This window comes from Emydura macquarii, unplaced genomic scaffold, assembly GCF_026122565.2.
Source record: "Emydura macquarii macquarii isolate MOO-44397 ecotype Brisbane River unplaced genomic scaffold, CSIRO-AGI_Emac_v2 contig_1027, whole genome shotgun sequence".
In the NCBI taxonomy this organism is placed as follows: Eukaryota; Metazoa; Chordata; order Testudines; family Chelidae; genus Emydura; species Emydura macquarii.
This window is the reverse complement of record NW_027131164.1, coordinates 15,403,119-15,409,118: the sequence shown is the minus strand read 5'-3', so window position 1 is coordinate 15,409,118 and position 6,000 is coordinate 15,403,119. Positions and strand designations below refer to the sequence as shown.

The 6,000-nt window shown below is 43.0% G+C and overlaps 1 protein-coding gene across 2 annotated transcripts in view; it reads left to right on the top strand.

Annotated features, from left to right (window-relative positions):
* The first annotated feature begins 264 nt into the window (after nucleotides 1–264).
* RNF144A (ring finger protein 144A) overlaps nucleotides 265–6,000 on the top strand; it is an 85,411-nt gene continuing 79,675 nt past the window's right edge. Inside the window, exon 1 of one of the 2 annotated variants that reach the window (XM_067544809.1) lies at nucleotides 265–320. The gene's annotated coding sequence lies outside the window, so the exon portion shown is untranslated. The remainder of the gene's footprint in view (nucleotides 321–6,000) is intronic. The other variant, XM_067544810.1, reaches the window with a different exon arrangement.

Here is a 6,000-nt window from a genome sequence, read left to right as displayed (position 1 = left end):
ATTTCGTGCGCCGGCTAGCGGCGGTCTCGGGGAAGGAGGGCGGCAGGAGTGTGCGGTTGCATTCATGCATGGGGGGGTGTGACTGTGACTTCATCATTGCAGTCTCCTGGCCCAGCAGCACTAGCACCCACCCTTCTTTTGACTGAGCTGAATTGCTGCTACGGGAGGTCCTTTTTCCTCCCGGCTCCCCCACTGCAGTTCTTGCCCCAGAAGCAGGAGCTGGGCTGCCAACGGTCCTTGCTTTTTCATCTCTCTGCAGCAAGACAGGGAGCTGCTGAGCGCTGCAAAACAGCAGCAAGAAATACCCCTGGCGAATGTAGGTGAGTCGCGCTTATTAGCAGTGCTGTGCGAGACACTGGGGATAATAATAACGGGCGGCGGGGGTGCGAAGAAAACAGCCCTTTCTTTTTGCAATACCGTGTTGGCATGGCCAGCGGCAGGATGGAGATGCCAGCCAGGCACTGCCGTCTCTGTTACTTTCCTATCCTGATTCCACTGGGCTTGTTAGCAGGGAAGAAACAGTCAGACAATCTCTTGGGTTAATCCTTTCAAGTGACCGATTTTCTGCAGGGGAAAAAAGGCACGAGCTGCCAATCCTTGGCCCTGCCTGGTGTTGTGAAGTGTGGTGGGGGAGGGGTGGCTGTCTGGCGTCCTAGGGGCTTTTTTGGTGTGGGGAGGAGGCTGAGTGGTGACCCCTCCTCCGTCCCTCTGACCCCTTTGTGCAATGTCCAGCATTTCAGTTATACAGAGAGGAGGTTGTATTTCACTGCCCCCAGCCTGCTCCACTTGTGTCCAGGGCAGGTGGATTGTGGTAATAGGGACAATTTGCCTCTTTGTGCTGGTGGAGGTGCAGGTTCCGGGCTTAACAACCCCACAATGGGCAGAGATGTCTCAAGCTATGGTGGAAAGAAGAAGTAGAGTTTCTGTGTGGCCACTTCCTCAAAGGCAACAAAACCTGAGCAGGTTCCATGCACCCTCCAGCTCTGGCTCTTTAATCCAAGCACTGACAGCTCCCCTGGCTGTGAACTCTGCTGCTGTTTAGGATCAGCTATTCTTGGATGGTGTGCATGCTTTAAACAAAGCCTTATAAAAGGACTCACAGGAAATCAATCCATCCTGTGTCACCAAGGGTAGTTAGTGATTGCATTAGGGGAAACCTGGTTGTAGGTCAGCCTCATTTCTTCCTTCTCCCATCTGCCTAGTGTGTTGTGTAGTGCCCCTTTTTGTCCCTGGCCGTTCAGCTATGTTTATTTCTGTGCTGGGTGGTACCTAGGGCACAGTTAGTTAACACTGTAGATCACCACAGGGTGTTTCAAATCCACTTATATAAAAGGCTCTATTTAATTCTAAACACCCTCAGTACAAGTATGAGCTCCTGTCACTGGTTTGGGATCTCTTTTCAGAGTAATTTAAAAAAATGTTTCTGTTGATCAGATCTTTCTGTTGTAATACTTACTGTTTATACAACAAGTCTCAAAGAACTATGAAGGTGTTTTGACTTTTCTTTGCCAGAATGGAGGTATTTCAGTTTAAAGAACCTCTGGCAAAGGCTGTTCTATTTTAGAGGCATTACCAAACTATAACAGCTCTTATGAAATATATAATAACTAGGAAACATTGCTACACCTGATATAGCTAACAGAGAATGTTTACAGGGACTGTCGTTAACAAATCCTGATCATACTCCGTACTTATTAACACTCATATATTTTCTGTGAGGTGATGCTTAGAGATGAGCCTAAACCATTTCAGAACAATTCTGTATCCTGAAGAAAAGGGAGCCACCTATTATGGAATAGTGATTGGAACAAGTCTCTTTTGGGGAATGAATAAGCATGAATTTTCCTGAGATACGGACAGCAGTCTCTCTCTCTCTCTCTTTTTTTTTTTTTTTTTAGCCAACATTTTAGAAAAAAATAGTTTGGCTAGTTTTGGGTTATAGTAGTGAAAAAAGCAGTTTCAGAATTTTTGGCCCCAACTGGTACAAAAGTGATACTGTTGTTGCTCTTATCAACATAGGAATAAGAAATAACCAGATCGTAACTGGCTTGATTTTTTGAAACCCATGGAAGCACCTTTGAAAAATCAGGCACTAAATTGCTATATGCAGTACTTGCCTTTGGACCATTGAATTGAGGAGGAATGTGGATGAAGGATGAAAACAGACAGCCATTTGAATTTCTACCACGTTCCTAGATGATCAGTCATTTTCTTTTGTGAAACAAATTGTTTGATCTTTACAGTGATAATTTATGAATGATGGACTTATTTTTGGTTTGTATATATGATGAAATGAATTATTTGTGAGCGTTATGGCCTCATCTTTACTTATGGTGTCTGATCTGGAAGTATTTCCCTCTGACCTTAGTTTTTCTTGAAATCTCTCTTAAATCCTTTTTGTCAAATACTTTGTGATCCTGTGTGTGGAGAATGATATTAAAAAATTGCAAAAATGTCATGTAGAGTAACACTGCCATTGGATTTTTTTTTAATTGACTGACCTGTAAAAGTTCCAGTTATAAACCACCTTTTAAATAGTGTATTTTGAATTTTTAAAAATACCTTTGAAAGAAACTGTTGAAGGGCTTTTTTACAGCAAGGGAAAATCTGATCAACTAACTGACCATGCATTTAGGGCTCTATGGAATTGACAATATATAAAGTAGTGTTAAATACCTAGAATAAGTAAACCAAAAATAAAGGGAGGGAGTTTCTCTTATTGTAAATTTAGGCATTCCTAAATTTATAAGTTGATTATATTCTTGTGCAATCTGTATACCATTCCAGAAGATCAAAACTCCTCCTCACAGACTGAAATATCACGGTATGATGACATATCTTACAACTTGATGTAGCTGGCTAGTAGCAGTGCTTTTGAGATGAGGTTAAAAAAGGGGTCAGATCTTCCTTTCATGGAAAACAACGTGTTTTGCTGCTGATTTTAATGGGAACAACATTAGGCCAAAAGTGATGTCTAGTTCATGCTTTATTCCACTCTGAGTGTCACCAGTGTCCTGGAATAAATTTTTCTTACATGCATATCTTTGTATTCTATTGTGCCAGCAATGTGTCTAATTTGACATATTCACTGAACTAAACTACAGGTGGTGATGGATATATTTATAATAACAAAACATACCATGGGTCTCTCTCTCTCTCTGGATATATAATATACACACACATGTCTGCCAGATTGTACGTTAGTTGTACATGCTGCCACAAATGAGGTGAAGAAACTTTGATTTTAAGCTAATAAAAATGTTTTCTTTGTGTTGGGAGAGTTTGGTGGTAGATTTTCTTTTTTCCACACCTACACTGGTAGTTATTGAGCTAGATTCTTTGTGTTTTGTATTATGTTAAGTACCCATAGATGTTTGGGTATGAGGCACCCTATTAATACTATTCATTATGTCTACTTTTAAGTTTAAAATATACAAAACATAGATTGTAAGGCAGCTATTTGGAAAATGACAAACATCCAGTTGGCTTTTATTACTACTTGTTCTAAAATCTCCTGTTTCAGAATCTGTGGTTGTATGGCATTATGAACTCTTCTCATGAGATTTGACATCCACCCACCCAACTGAACTGTCAGCCTTGTACTGTTGATTTAAGTGTGAGTCTTGGCTGCACAAGACATATAGTGGTAAGAATGGAGCTAATGCCTCTGGCTGTATCCTGAAAAGGCCCACAGATCTTTCTTGGTCTGGGAAAGGCCTTCTCCTGTTTGACTTCTTGATGCTGATGATCCATTGCAAAAACTAACCCTGATCCTACAGATGGCTGTACATTGGCAGACCCTTCCGCCTTTGTGTATCTGATAGCAAGACTGGGACCATAAACTATTAAATTTCTTACCATCATGCATATCAGACTGCAGTATTAATATTATGTGTATGAGTGTGGGTTTTTTTGACTACATTGTTTTCAGTCTCCTTTTATAACTCTCAGTCTGCACAAACCAATTATAACCTAGCACAACACTTACTCTATTTGAGTGATTTAATAGTTCTACTGTATACTTCTTGGCCTACAGGCTATTGTCAATTGTTGTTTTTATAAACAGGCTGTGTCTCTAACCAACTGCGCAGAAGTGAGTCACTGGTGTTCATCTCCCTGTGAGCTGGTGAGAACCTTTCTGAAGAAGGTCAGATTAGATGATCATAATGGTCTCTTTTTTGGCTTTAAAGCTATGATCTTAATATATCTTTTGGGTACATGGTAGCTGCAGTGTGTGCACATTGCATTAGTAATGGGAGTGGTTACCTGCTTCTAGGAGCAATTTACATGAATTCACGTTAGCTATGCCACAACCCTTCAAAGTTCACTGTCTGTGAATGCTGGAGCAGTCAGAGAATGCTTGCAGGAATCAGACTTTCAGCCAGCCCCTTTGCGTGTTTGCAGATAGTGAACTTTATAATCACACCAAAGGTGCCATGTTTTAAAGATCGGCTGGGAAATCGGGAAGGGAAAGCGAGAGGTAGTGAGAGAAATAAAATAACGAGTAGCCATATGGAGAGGAATGCATCTGAGGATCAGGGTGATCCTAGGCTCTAGAGAGACAGCAGCAACACCAATATCCCTTGTATGATATCACTTCCATCTTGTTACATGAGGTCCAGGGTGTGTGGCGGATAGTCACCTACTGGGAGACTTATTCATTGAGCTCTTTAGTTATGCTGTCCTCTGGGCACTACTGCAGAGTTAAATGTGACCATCTCCTATGGTGTCCAATAGAAACTACTGTACTAAACTTACTCACTCCATCGGAAGTTACTGAATAGCTAATTCCTCCTCTCCAGTTTTCTGTGTACCACATAAAGGATCTTTCCTCCAGTAGTCCCCTCCCCAAATGTCGGGGAGAAAAAATGGTGCCTTGTAGTTAGCCTAGAAGATAATCAGATCTGGGGGACTAAGGGGAGGTTTCCCTCCTCCATTCTGAGGGGAGCTCCAGTTTGAGTGCCTCCTCTGACCACAGTGCTCTAGCAGTACTGCACATGGAGGGGAAACAGACTCTTGGACAACTAAATCCCAAACCACTTCAGTCTTTAAAAGTTAAATCAACACCTTGAATTCCTGTGGAATCTTGCTGGCAGGCAGTTCAGCGCCTGAAGCACTGGGGTTTTGTGTTGCCAGCACAAAACTCCATTCAGAAAATTAGCCAATGCATTCAGTAACAGTTCCAGTTCCTGTGGTCTCAAAACGTAACTCCATGTAGAGTGCGCCACAGCCCTTTGATCTTGTGGTGATGGGGACATGGATAAAGGGTAGGAAGGTCTATGTCTCCTACCGTGTGAAGGCTGTCTTCATCTAATCTAGGTGGAGCACAGCTCTCATCCTTCATCCAGGTCATTTGCATGAGTAGGATTAGTTGAGCTAGAGACAAAAACCTGAATATTGTCTGTCTGTCTGAAAACGGCCTACTTTCTCTTCTCCCTAAGCACCTGATGTCTTCATATAGTCATTGAGCAGGAGAAGTATGTGAAGATGAATTGAGCAGGGGAGCACATAGCCCAGCACAAATCCACGGTGGGTACGCCATTAGCTGTCACAGCCCTAGGATGCTCCAACACTCATGATTTCTGCCTTTGCTGTTTATCAGATGCTGTCCTCCGTGCCACGGCTGCTGGTTGCCAATGAGGAGCAGTAAAGACAGTACCGTGTAGGGTTACTGTACGTCTGAGCTTTCCGTACATTCCTCTATTTTTTGATCCTCCATCTTCTGTCCGGATACCAGGCAATGTCTGGGATTTTTGCATAGCAATTACTGCACCTCAGAAAGAGCCCTGATTGACCTGCTTCCCAATCGGTCCCTCCTTTCATCTGCAGCTGATTGGTCTATTCCCCTGTAGTTACAGCTGCTGGATCCTGCCCACCCAGCTCCCAACCCTAAGAAGGGGTTCCTGCAGTGAGGTGCTGACTAACGGCTGGTGCTGAGTCCTGGGCTTACACCAGCCGCCCTGCCACCATGGGAGCGACGCTGTAGGGTTGAAATTGCCT